We start from the raw sequence: 12085 nt of genomic DNA, 5'->3' as shown, positions 1-12085 counted from the left end.
AAGACCTCTCGCAGATAGCAATTCTCTACTTCGGGTGGCAAGTTAAACACTCTCACATTTTTGTACTCGAGATCAGCAGTAGAAATTGTAACAGTACTCACTGTTCCATCACGGTGAAGAAAGTCGATCGTGCCACCATGGTTTGCCAGTAAACGCTCCATCACAAGAGGGTCCAGCAGTTTGACGAAAAAACAATACTGCTCCAGATCGTAATAAGCAGTATGCACTTGCTCCGACGTAATGCCAACAACATCCACAATCCAGTCGTGCACTTCAAGGGAGCTTGGTTGAACGGACCTGGTGGACTTGTCAAACTGAAACTTGATTGTATTCTTCCTTGGAAATAAACGTGACATGTCGCTAATCAACCCGGCAAGGGCTAATAGCACTTATACTTGGCAAAACACAACTGACAAACGACACAACACGGAACTGAAACACGGAACGGGAACACAACACGCGATGAGAGACAAACAGCAAAACGTAAACACCGCTAGGGACTCGGAGCTCGCGACACTTCCTCACTCCAGCGCGTCTCAAGCGGAACTGATCCATTAGGCCACACGGTCACTGGCGCAATATGCTTCCCCACACACACCTCATTTTCGCCATTTGTACGCTTGCCGGAATGAATTTCCCATCTTTGACGCAATTCTCCATCTCCAATTTCAGTACTAAAAAGGCGACGCTACTTCTTGCTGTGTCCCATCGCAAGTTACATTCAAGCCCTTATGACGCTGATCAAACAAGAGGTTGCAAATCAGCTTCAATCGCTTACTGCCATCTCAGTCGGTTGCAGAAGGTACCTCACCCTATGTCATACAATGGCGAGTTGCCGCTATTACCAAAGCGGCGGCGGCGCCGACGTCGACGACAACCGCGAGGGTCTCTACCAGGGGTAGAAAATACATCACAAGAACTAAGTATTTCACGTCGGCATTCTCCGGAGACTGCCAAAAGCAGCAGTTTCTGGTGCCTACTTTAATAGCACCATTCGCACTATTCATTTGCGAGAGCACTTCTTTAATACCGCACCCATTCATAATTTTTTTTATCCTTGACCGCTTTTTTCGAAAGGGCTACGGTAGAAGGGGCTTTTACAAAATTCATTTGCCCCCTGTGAGGATCGAACTCACGACCTCTGGTTTACTAGACCAGCGCTCTGCCACTGAGCTAAGGAGGCGCCGCCTAGCGCAATTTTCGGGTACTGTATTCTTGTGGACTAGTGAATCGGAGCCCTTCAGCTGGAAACGCACCGCATTAGCGACCATTATTTGTATTTAGTTAGCACAGCTGCTGCTTTCTTACACATCTCACACGATATCGATGTACGCCTAAAACTTCAAAACAACACATTTAATTCATTTCAGAGTTACTTTCAGCTTCAAAAACCATTCCTCTGATATTCATACGAAGCTAGGCATCGTCGTAACCCGTTACGTTCATTACGCAAGGCTCACGAGAGAGGCGCAGGTTGCATCCGCGTAGACACAAAATTTGGCGCCGCCCAGCGTGGGGCTCGAACCCACGACCCTGAGATTAAGAGTCTCATGCTCTACCGACTGAGCTAGCCGGGCTCCACACAACGCGTTACGAGCCATACAGTATTTACGCGACCTGCGACCCTCTATGGAAGAGCCTTTTGACTACAGCTTATTTCCTGCTGCCACAAATGAGCTACAATCCTATTCAATGAAAAATTGTCTCCGAAAGGCATCAAATCTACTTGAAATGATACGTGGCTATCAGCACCATTATTCAACACACATGCTCGACTGTGCGCAGACGCCTGTGGCGTAGCTCTTGGGTCCTGAGTCAGACGCAGTAGTTCCAAGAAAACTCTCCTGATCGGCACTGTGCCGAAAATTTCGCTACACAACCCCTTTGTCTTGCTTGAGCTTCAGGTAGACACCGGTTTGCAGCCAGGAAGCGCACAGCAGCAACTTTCAACTAGTTTTGTAGTACTCAAACAACACAGTAAAACAGCATGCATCTTTTGCAGAACTGGAAAAACTCGACCGTGACAGGATTCGAACCTGCAATCTTCGGATCCGAAGTCCGACGCCTTATCCATTAGGCCACACGGTCACTGGCGCAATATGCTTCCCCACACACACCTCATTTTCGCCATTTGTACGCTTGCCGGAATGAATTTCCCATCTTTGACGCAATTCTCCATCTCCAATTTCAGTACTAAAAAGGCGACGCTGCTTCTTGCTGTGTCCCATCGCAAGTTACATTCAAGCCCTTATGACGCTGATCAAACAAGAGGTTGCAAATCAGCTTCAATCGCTTACTGCCATCTCAGTCGGTTGCAGAAGGTACCTCACCCTATGTCATACAATGGCGAGTTGCCGCTATTACCAAAGCGGTGGCGGCGCCGACGTCGACGACAACCGCGAGGGTCTCTACCAGGGGTAGAAAATACATCACAAGAACTAAGTATTTCACGTCGGCATTCTCCGGAGACTGCCAAAAGCAGCAGTTTCTGGTGCCTACTTTAATAGCACCATTCGCACTATTCATTTGCGAGAGCACTTCTTTAATACCGCACCCATTCATAATTTTTTTTATCCTTGACCGCTTTTTTCGAAAGGGCTACGGTAGAAGGGGCTTTTACAAAATTCATTTGCCCCCTGTGAGGATCGAACTCACGACCTCTGGTTTACTAGACCAGCGCTCTGCCACTGAGCTAAGGAGGCGCCGCCTAGCGCAATTTTCGGGTACTGTATTCTTGTGGACTAGTGAATCGGAGCCCTTCAGCTGGAAACGCACCGCATTAGCGACCATTATTTGTATTTAGTTAGCACAGCTGCTGCTTTCTTACACATCTCACACGATATCGATGTACGCCTAAAACTTCAAAACAACACATTTAATTCATTTCAGAGTTACTTTCAGCTTCAGAAACCATTCCTCTGATATTCATACGAAGCTAGGCATCGTCGTAACCCGTTACGTTCATTACGCAAGGCTCACGAGAGGGGCGCAGGTTGCATCCGCGTAGACACAAAATTTGGCGCCGCCCAGCGTGGGGCTCGAACCCACGACCCTGAGATTAAGAGTCTCATGCTCTACCGACTGAGCTAGCCGGGCTCCACACAACGCGTTACGAGCCATACAGTATTTATGCGACCTGCGACCCTCTATGGAAGATCCTTTTGACTACAGCTTATTTCCTGCTGCCACAAATGAGCTACAATCCTATTCAATGAAAAATTGTCTCCGAAAGGCATCAAATCTACTTGAAATGATACGTGGCTATCAGCACCATTATTCAACACACATGCTCGACTGTGCGCAGACGCCTGTGGCGTAGCTCTTGGGTCCTGAGTCAGACGCAGTAGTTCCAAGAAAACTCTCCTGATCGGCACTGTGCCGAAAATTTCGCTACACAACCCCTTTGTCTTGCTTGAGCTTCAGGTAGACGCCGGTTTGCAGCCAGGAAGCGCACAGCAGCAACTTTCAACTAGTTTTGTAGTACTCAAACAACACAGTAAAACAGCATGCATCTTTTGCAGAACTGGAAAAACTCGACCGTGACAGGATTCGAACCTGCAATCTTCGGATCCGAAGTCCGACGCCTTATCCATTAGGCCACACGGTCACTGGCGCAATATGCTTCCCCACACACACCTCATTTTCGCCATTTGTACGCTTGCCGGAATGAATTTCCCATCTTTGACGCAATTCTCCATCTCCAATTTCAGTACTAAAAAGGCGACGCTACTTCTTGCTGTGTCCCATCGCAAGTTACATTCAAGCCCTTATGACGCTGATCAAACAAGAGGTTGCAAATCAGCTTCAATCGCTTACTGCCATCTCAGTCGGTTGCAGAAGGTACCTCACCCTATGTCATACAATGGCGAGTTGCCGCTATTACCAAAGCGGCGGCGGCGCCGACGACGACGACAACCGCGAGGGTCTCTACCAGGGGTAGAAAATACATCACAAGAACTAAGTATTTCACGTCGGCATTCTCCGGAGACTGCCAAAACCAGCAGTTTCTGGTGCCTACTTTAATAGCACCATTCGCACTATTCATTTGCGAGAGCACTTCTTTAATACCGCACCCATTCATAATTTTTTTTATCCTTGACCGCTTTTTTCGAAAGGGCTACGGTAGAAGGGGCTTTTACAAAATTCATTTGCCCCCTGTGAGGATCGAACTCACGACCTCTGGTTTACTAGACCAGCGCTCTGCCACTGAGCTAAGGAGGCGCCGCCTAGATTAATTTTCGGGTACTGTATTCTTGTGGACTAGTGAATCGGAGCCCTTCAGCTGGAAACGCACCGCATTAGCGACCATTATTTGTATTTAGTTAGCACAGCTGCTGCTTTCTTACACATCTCACACGATATCGATGTACGCCTAAAACTTCAAAACAACACATTTAATTCATTTCAGAGTTACTTTCAGCTTCAAAAACCATTCCTCTGATATTCATACGAAGCTAGGCATCGTCGTAACCCGTTACGTTCATTACGCAAGGCTCACGAGAGGGGCGCAGGTTGCATCCGCGTAGACACAAAATTTGGCGCCGCCCAGCGTGGGGCTCGAACCCACGACCCTGAGATTAAGAGTCTCATGCTCTACCGACTGAGCTACCCGGGCTCCACACAACGCGTTACGAGCCATACAGTATTTATGCGACCTGCGACCCTCTATGGAAGATCCTTTTGACTACAGCTTATTTCCTGCTGCCACAAATGAGCTACAATCCTATTCAATGAAAAATTGTCTCCGAAAGGCATCAAATCTACTTGAAATGATACGTGGCTATCAGCACCATTATTCAACACACATGCTCGACTGTGCGCAGACGCCTGTGGCGTAGCTCTTGGGTCCTGAGTCAGACGCAGTAGTTCCAAGAAAACTCTCCTGATCGGCACTGTGCCGAAAATTTCGCTACACAACCCCTTTGTCTTGCTTGAGCTTCAGGTAGACGCCGGTTTGCAGCCAGGAAGCGCACAGCAGCAACTTTCAACTAGTTTTGTAGTACTCAAACAACACAGTAAAACAGCATGCATCTTTTGCAGAACTGGAAAAACTCGACCGTGACAGGATTCGAACCTGCAATCTTCGGATCCGAAGTCCGACGCCTTATCCATTAGGCCACACGGTCACTGGCGCAATATGCTTCCCCACACACACCTCATTTTCGCCATTTGTACGCTTGCCGGAATGAATTTCCCATCTTTGACGCAATTCTCCATCTCCAATTTCAGTACTAAAAAGGCGACGCTACTTCTTGCTGTGTCCCATCGCAAGTTACATTCAAGCCCTTATGACGCTGATCAAACAAGAGGTTGCAAATCAGCTTCAATCGCTTACTGCCATCTCAGTCGGTTGCAGAAGGTACCTCACCCTATGTCATACAATGGCGAGTTGCCGCTATTACCAAAGCGGCGGCGGCGCCGACGTCGACGACAACCGCGAGGGTCTCTACCAGGGGTAGAAAATACATCACAAGAACTAAGTATTTCACGTCGGCATTCTCCGGAGACTGCCAAAAGCAGCAGTTTCTGGTGCCTACTTTAATAGCACCATTCGCACTATTCATTTGCGAGAGCACTTCTTTAATACCGCACCCATTCATAATTTTTTTTATCCTTGACCGCTTTTTTCGAAAGGGCTACGGTAGAAGGGGCTTTTACAAAATTCATTTGCCCCCTGTGAGGATCGAACTCACGACCTCTGGTTTACTAGACCAGCGCTCTGCCACTGAGCTAAGGAGGCGCCGCCTAGCGCAATTTTCGGGTACTGTATTCTTGTGGACTAGTGAATCGGAGCCCTTCAGCTGGAAATGCACCGCATTAGCGACCATTATTTGTATTTAGTTAGCACAGCTGCTGCTTTCTTACACATCTCACACGATATCGATGTACGCCTAAAACTTCAAAACAACACATTTAATTCATTTCAGAGTTACTTTCAGCTTCAAAAACCATTCCTCTGATATTCATACGAAGCTAGGCATCGTCGTAACCCGTTACGTTCATTACGCAAGGCTCACGAGAGAGGCGCAGGTTGCATCCGCGTAGACACAAAATTTGGCGCCGCCCAGCGTGGGGCTCGAACCCACGACCCTGAGATTAAGAGTCTCATGCTCTACCGACTGAGCTAGCCGGGCTCCACACAACGCGTTACGAGCCATACAGTATTTACGCGACCTGCGACCCTCTATGGAAGATCCTTTTGACTACAGCTTATTTCCTGCTGCCACAAATGAGCTACAATCCTATTCAATGAAAAATTGTCTCCGAAAGGCATCAAATCTACTTGAAATGATACGTGGCTATCAGCACCATTATTCAACACACATGCTCGACTGTGCGCAGACGCCTGTGGCGTAGCTCTTGGGTCCTGAGTCAGACGCAGTAGTTCCAAGAAAACTCTCCTGATCGGCACTGTGCCGAAAATTTCGCTACACAACCCCTTTGTCTTGCTTGAGCTTCAGGTAGACACCGGTTTGCAGCCAGGAAGCGCACAGCAGCAACTTTCAACTAGTTTTGTAGTACTCAAACAACACAGTAAAACAGCATGCATCTTTTGCAGAACTGGAAAAACTCGACCGTGACAGGATTCGAACCTGCAATCTTCGGATCCGAAGTCCGACGCCTTATCCATTAGGCCACACGGTCACTGGCGCAATATGCTTCCCCACACACACCTCATTTTCGCCATTTGTACGCTTGCCGGAATGAATTTCCCATCTTTGACGCAATTCTCCATCTCCAATTTCAGTACTAAAAAGGCGACGCTACTTCTTGCTGTGTCCCATCGCAAGTTACATTCAAGCCCTTATGACGCTGATCAAACAAGAGGTTGCAAATCAGCTTCAATCGCTTACTGCCATCTCAGTCGGTTGCAGAAGGTACCTCACCCTATGTCATACAATGGCGAGTTGCCGCTATTACCAAAGCGGCGGCGGCGCCGACGTCGACGACAACCGCGAGGGTCTCTACCAGGGGTAGAAAATACATCACAAGAACTAAGTATTTCACGTCGGCATTCTCCGGAGACTGCCAAAAGCAGCAGTTTCTGGTGCCTACTTTAATAGCACCATTCGCACTATTCATTTGCGAGAGCACTTCTTTAATACCGCACCCATTCATAATTTTTTTTATCCTTGACCGCTTTTTTCGAAAGGGCTACGGTAGAAGGGGCTTTTACAAAATTCATTTGCCCCCTGTGAGGATCGAACTCACGACCTCTGGTTTACTAGACCAGCGCTCTGCCACTGAGCTAAGGAGGCGCCGCCTAGCGCAATTTTCGGGTACTGTATTCTTGTGGACTAGTGAATCGGAGCCCTTCAGCTGGAAACGCACCGCATTAGCGACCATTATTTGTATTTAGTTAGCACAGCTGCTGCTTTCTTACACATCTCACACGATATCGATGTACGCCTAAAACTTCAAAACAACACATTTAATTCATTTCAGAGTTACTTTCAGCTTCAAAAACCATTCCTCTGATATTCATACGAAGCTAGGCATCGTCGTAACCCGTTACGTTCATTACGCAAGGCTCACGAGAGGGGCGCAGGTTGCATCCGCGTAGACACAAAATTTGGCGCCGCCCAGCGTGGGGCTCGAACCCACGACCCTGAGATTAAGAGTCTCATGCTCTACCGACTGAGCTACCCGGGCTCCACACAACGCGTTACGAGCCATACAGTATTTATGCGACCTGCGACCCTCTATGGAAGATCCTTTTGACTACAGCTTATTTCCTGCTGCCACAAATGAGCTACAATCCTATTCAATGAAAAATTGTCTCCGAAAGGCATCAAATCTACTTGAAATGATACGTGGCTATCAGCACCATTATTCAACACACATGCTCGACTGTGCGCAGACGCCTGTGGCGTAGCTCTTGGGTCCTGAGTCAGACGCAGTAGTTCCAAGAAAACTCTCCTGATCGGCACTGTGCCGAAAATTTCGCTACACAACCCCTTTGTCTTGCTTGAGCTTCAGGTAGACGCCGGTTTGCAGCCAGGAAGCGCACAGCAGCAACTTTCAACTAGTTTTGTAGTACTCAAACAACACAGTAAAACAGCATGCATCTTTTGCAGAACTGGAAAAACTCGACCGTGACAGGATTCGAACCTGCAATCTTCGGATCCGAAGTCCGACGCCTTATCCATTAGGCCACACGGTCACTGGCGCAATATGCTTCCCCACACACACCTCATTTTCGCCATTTGTACGCTTGCCGGAATGAATTTCCCATCTTTGACGCAATTCTCCATCTCCAATTTCAGTACTAAAAAGGCGACGCTACTTCTTGCTGTGTCCCATCGCAAGTTACATTCAAGCCCTTATGACGCTGATCAAACAAGAGGTTGCAAATCAGCTTCAATCGCTTACTGCCATCTCAGTCGGTTGCAGAAGGTACCTCACCCTATGTCATACAATGGCGAGTTGCCGCTATTACCAAAGCGGCGGCGGCGCCGACGTCGACGACAACCGCGAGGGTCTCTACCAGGGGTAGAAAATACATCACAAGAACTAAGTATTTCACGTCGGCATTCTCCGGAGACTGCCAAAAGCAGCAGTTTCTGGTGCCTACTTTAATAGCACCATTCGCACTATTCATTTGCGAGAGCACTTCTTTAATACCGCACCCATTCATAATTTTTTTTATCCTTGACCGCTTTTTTCGAAAGGGCTACGGTAGAAGGGGCTTTTACAAAATTCATTTGCCCCCTGTGAGGATCGAACTCACGACCTCTGGTTTACTAGACCAGCGCTCTGCCACTGAGCTAAGGAGGCGCCGCCTAGCGCAATTTTCGGGTACTGTATTCTTGTGGACTAGTGAATCGGAGCCCTTCAGCTGGAAATGCACCGCATTAGCGACCATTATTTGTATTTAGTTAGCACAGCTGCTGCTTTCTTACACATCTCACACGATATCGATGTACGCCTAAAACTTCAAAACAACACATTTAATTCATTTCAGAGTTACTTTCAGCTTCAAAAACCATTCCTCTGATATTCATACGAAGCTAGGCATCGTCGTAACCCGTTACGTTCATTACGCAAGGCTCACGAGAGAGGCGCAGGTTGCATCCGCGTAGACACAAAATTTGGCGCCGCCCAGCGTGGGGCTCGAACCCACGACCCTGAGATTAAGAGTCTCATGCTCTACCGACTGAGCTAGCCGGGCTCCACACAACGCGTTACGAGCCATACAGTATTTACGCGACCTGCGACCCTCTATGGAAGATCCTTTTGACTACAGCTTATTTCCTGCTGCCACAAATGAGCTACAATCCTATTCAATGAAAAATTGTCTCCGAAAGGCATCAAATCTACTTGAAATGATACGTGGCTATCAGCACCATTATTCAACACACATGCTCGACTGTGCGCAGACGCCTGTGGCGTAGCTCTTGGGTCCTGAGTCAGACGCAGTAGTTCCAAGAAAACTCTCCTGATCGGCACTGTGCCGAAAATTTCGCTACACAACCCCTTTGTCTTGCTTGAGCTTCAGGTAGACACCGGTTTGCAGCCAGGAAGCGCACAGCAGCAACTTTCAACTAGTTTTGTAGTACTCAAACAACACAGTAAAACAGCATGCATCTTTTGCAGAACTGGAAAAACTCGACCGTGACAGGATTCGAACCTGCAATCTTCGGATCCGAAGTCCGACGCCTTATCCATTAGGCCACACGGTCACTGGCGCAATATGCTTCCCCACACACACCTCATTTTCGCCATTTGTACGCTTGCCGGAATGAATTTCCCATCTTTGACGCAATTCTCCATCTCCAATTTCAGTACTAAAAAGGCGACGCTACTTCTTGCTGTGTCCCATCGCAAGTTACATTCAAGCCCTTATGACGCTGATCAAACAAGAGGTTGCAAATCAGCTTCAATCGCTTACTGCCATCTCAGTCGGTTGCAGAAGGTACCTCACCCTATGTCATACAATGGCGAGTTGCCGCTATTACCAAAGCGGCGGCGGCGCCGACGTCGACGACAACCGCGAGGGTCTCTACCAGGGGTAGAAAATACATCACAAGAACTAAGTATTTCACGTCGGCATTCTCCGGAGACTGCCAAAAGCAGCAGTTTCTGGTGCCTACTTTAATAGCACCATTCGCACTATTCATTTGCGAGAGCACTTCTTTAATACCGCACCCATTCATAATTTTTTTTATCCTTGACCGCTTTTTTCGAAAGGGCTACGGTAGAAGGGGCTTTTACAAAATTCATTTGCCCCCTGTGAGGATCGAACTCACGACCTCTGGTTTACTAGACCAGCGCTCTGCCACTGAGCTAAGGAGGCGCCGCCTAGCGCAATTTTCGGGTACTGTATTCTTGTGGACTAGTGAATCGGAGCCCTTCAGCTGGAAACGCACCGCATTAGCGACCATTATTTGTATTTAGTTAGCACAGCTGCTGCTTTCTTACACATCTCACACGATATCGATGTACGCCTAAAACTTCAAAACAACACATTTAATTCATTTCAGAGTTACTTTCAGCTTCAAAAACCATTCCTCTGATATTCATACGAAGCTAGGCATCGTCGTAACCCGTTACGTTCATTACGCAAGGCTCACGAGAGAGGCGCAGGTTGCATCCGCGTAGACACAAAATTTGGCGCCGCCCAGCGTGGGGCTCGAACCCACGACCCTGAGATTAAGAGTCTCATGCTCTACCGACTGAGCTAGCCGGGCTCCACACAACGCGTTACGAGCCATACAGTATTTACGCGACCTGCGACCCTCTATGGAAGAGCCTTTTGACTACAGCTTATTTCCTGCTGCCACAAATGAGCTACAATCCTATTCAATGAAAAATTGTCTCCGAAAGGCATCAAATCTACTTGAAATGATACGTGGCTATCAGCACCATTATTCAACACACATGCTCGACTGTGCGCAGACGCCTGTGGCGTAGCTCTTGGGTCCTGAGTCAGACGCAGTAGTTCCAAGAAAACTCTCCTGATCGGCACTGTGCCGAAAATTTCGCTACACAACCCCTTTGTCTTGCTTGAGCTTCAGGTAGACACCGGTTTGCAGCCAGGAAGCGCACAGCAGCAACTTTCAACTAGTTTTGTAGTACTCAAACAACACAGTAAAACAGCATGCATCTTTTGCAGAACTGGAAAAACTCGACCGTGACAGGATTCGAACCTGCAATCTTCGGATCCGAAGTCCGACGCCTTATCCATTAGGCCACACGGTCACTGGCGCAATATGCTTCCCCACACACACCTCATTTTCGCCATTTGTACGCTTGCCGGAATGAATTTCCCATCTTTGACGCAATTCTCCATCTCCAATTTCAGTACTAAAAAGGCGACGCTACTTCTTGCTGTGTCCCATCGCAAGTTACATTCAAGCCCTTATGACGCTGATCAAACAAGAGGTTGCAAATCAGCTTCAATCGCTTACTGCCATCTCAGTCGGTTGCAGAAGGTACCTCACCCTATGTCGTACAATGGCGAGTTGCCGCTATTACCAAAGCGGCGGCGGCGCCGACGTCGACGACAACCGCGAGGGTCTCTACCAGGGGTAGAAAATACATCACAAGAACTAAGTATTTCACGTCGGCATTCTCCGGAGACTGCCAAAAGCAGCAGTTTCTGGTGCCTACTTTAATAGCACCATTCGCACTATTCATTTGCGAGAGCACTTCTTTAATACCGCACCCATTCATAATTTTTTTTATCCTTGACCGCTTTTTTCGAAAGGGCTACGGTAGAAGGGGCTTTTACAAAATTCATTTGCCCCCTGTGAGGATCGAACTCACGACCTCTGGTTTACTAGACCAGCGCTCTGCCACTGAGCTAAGGAGGCGCCGCCTAGCGCAATTTTCGGGTACTGTATTCTTGTGGACTAGTGAATCGGAGCCCTTCAGCTGGAAACGCACCGCATTAGCGACCATTATTTGTATTTAGTTAGCACAGCTGCTGCTTTCTTACACATCTCACACGATATCGATGTACGCCTAAAACTTCAAAACAACACATTTAATTCATTTCAGAGTTACTTTCAGCTTCAGAAACCATTCCTCTGATATTCATACGAAGCTAGGCATCGTCGTAACCCGTTACGTTCATTACGCA

General features: G+C 47.9%; 22 non-coding genes across 22 annotated transcripts; all 22 read right to left on the bottom strand.

The window, feature by feature from the left end:
* Positions 1-1111: 1111 nt before the first annotated feature.
* Positions 1112-1183, bottom strand: Trnat-agu. The gene has a single exon. It is a non-coding gene; the product is annotated as a tRNA-Thr (tRNA).
* A 321-nt stretch (positions 1184-1504) lies between these two features.
* Positions 1505-1577, bottom strand: Trnak-cuu. Its single transcript has one exon. It is a non-coding gene; the product is annotated as a tRNA-Lys (tRNA).
* A 438-nt stretch (positions 1578-2015) lies between these two features.
* On the bottom strand, positions 2016-2088 carry Trnar-ucg. The gene has a single exon. It is a non-coding gene; the product is annotated as a tRNA-Arg (tRNA).
* A 542-nt stretch (positions 2089-2630) lies between these two features.
* On the bottom strand, positions 2631-2702 carry Trnat-agu. Its single transcript has one exon. It is a non-coding gene; the product is annotated as a tRNA-Thr (tRNA).
* Positions 2703-3023: 321 nt separating this feature from the next.
* On the bottom strand, positions 3024-3096 carry Trnak-cuu. Its single transcript has one exon. It is a non-coding gene; the product is annotated as a tRNA-Lys (tRNA).
* Positions 3097-3534: 438 nt separating this feature from the next.
* Positions 3535-3607, bottom strand: Trnar-ucg. Its single transcript has one exon. It is a non-coding gene; the product is annotated as a tRNA-Arg (tRNA).
* Positions 3608-4149: 542 nt separating this feature from the next.
* On the bottom strand, positions 4150-4221 carry Trnat-agu. The gene has a single exon. It is a non-coding gene; the product is annotated as a tRNA-Thr (tRNA).
* A 321-nt stretch (positions 4222-4542) lies between these two features.
* Positions 4543-4615, bottom strand: Trnak-cuu. The gene has a single exon. It is a non-coding gene; the product is annotated as a tRNA-Lys (tRNA).
* Positions 4616-5053: 438 nt separating this feature from the next.
* On the bottom strand, positions 5054-5126 carry Trnar-ucg. The gene has a single exon. It is a non-coding gene; the product is annotated as a tRNA-Arg (tRNA).
* A 542-nt stretch (positions 5127-5668) lies between these two features.
* On the bottom strand, positions 5669-5740 carry Trnat-agu. Its single transcript has one exon. It is a non-coding gene; the product is annotated as a tRNA-Thr (tRNA).
* A 321-nt stretch (positions 5741-6061) lies between these two features.
* Trnak-cuu lies at positions 6062-6134 on the bottom strand. The gene has a single exon. It is a non-coding gene; the product is annotated as a tRNA-Lys (tRNA).
* A 438-nt stretch (positions 6135-6572) lies between these two features.
* Positions 6573-6645, bottom strand: Trnar-ucg. Its single transcript has one exon. It is a non-coding gene; the product is annotated as a tRNA-Arg (tRNA).
* Positions 6646-7187: 542 nt separating this feature from the next.
* On the bottom strand, positions 7188-7259 carry Trnat-agu. The gene has a single exon. It is a non-coding gene; the product is annotated as a tRNA-Thr (tRNA).
* Positions 7260-7580: 321 nt separating this feature from the next.
* Positions 7581-7653, bottom strand: Trnak-cuu. Its single transcript has one exon. It is a non-coding gene; the product is annotated as a tRNA-Lys (tRNA).
* Positions 7654-8091: 438 nt separating this feature from the next.
* Trnar-ucg lies at positions 8092-8164 on the bottom strand. The gene has a single exon. It is a non-coding gene; the product is annotated as a tRNA-Arg (tRNA).
* Positions 8165-8706: 542 nt separating this feature from the next.
* On the bottom strand, positions 8707-8778 carry Trnat-agu. Its single transcript has one exon. It is a non-coding gene; the product is annotated as a tRNA-Thr (tRNA).
* Positions 8779-9099: 321 nt separating this feature from the next.
* Trnak-cuu lies at positions 9100-9172 on the bottom strand. Its single transcript has one exon. It is a non-coding gene; the product is annotated as a tRNA-Lys (tRNA).
* A 438-nt stretch (positions 9173-9610) lies between these two features.
* Trnar-ucg lies at positions 9611-9683 on the bottom strand. Its single transcript has one exon. It is a non-coding gene; the product is annotated as a tRNA-Arg (tRNA).
* Positions 9684-10225: 542 nt separating this feature from the next.
* On the bottom strand, positions 10226-10297 carry Trnat-agu. The gene has a single exon. It is a non-coding gene; the product is annotated as a tRNA-Thr (tRNA).
* A 321-nt stretch (positions 10298-10618) lies between these two features.
* Positions 10619-10691, bottom strand: Trnak-cuu. The gene has a single exon. It is a non-coding gene; the product is annotated as a tRNA-Lys (tRNA).
* A 438-nt stretch (positions 10692-11129) lies between these two features.
* On the bottom strand, positions 11130-11202 carry Trnar-ucg. Its single transcript has one exon. It is a non-coding gene; the product is annotated as a tRNA-Arg (tRNA).
* Positions 11203-11744: 542 nt separating this feature from the next.
* Positions 11745-11816, bottom strand: Trnat-agu. The gene has a single exon. It is a non-coding gene; the product is annotated as a tRNA-Thr (tRNA).
* Positions 11817-12085: the final 269 nt, after the last annotated feature.

This window comes from Schistocerca americana, chromosome 7 (assembly GCF_021461395.2).
Source record: "Schistocerca americana isolate TAMUIC-IGC-003095 chromosome 7, iqSchAmer2.1, whole genome shotgun sequence".
NCBI lineage: Eukaryota > Metazoa > Arthropoda > Insecta > Orthoptera > Acrididae > Schistocerca > Schistocerca americana.
This window is presented reverse-complemented; position numbering and strand designations above follow the sequence as displayed.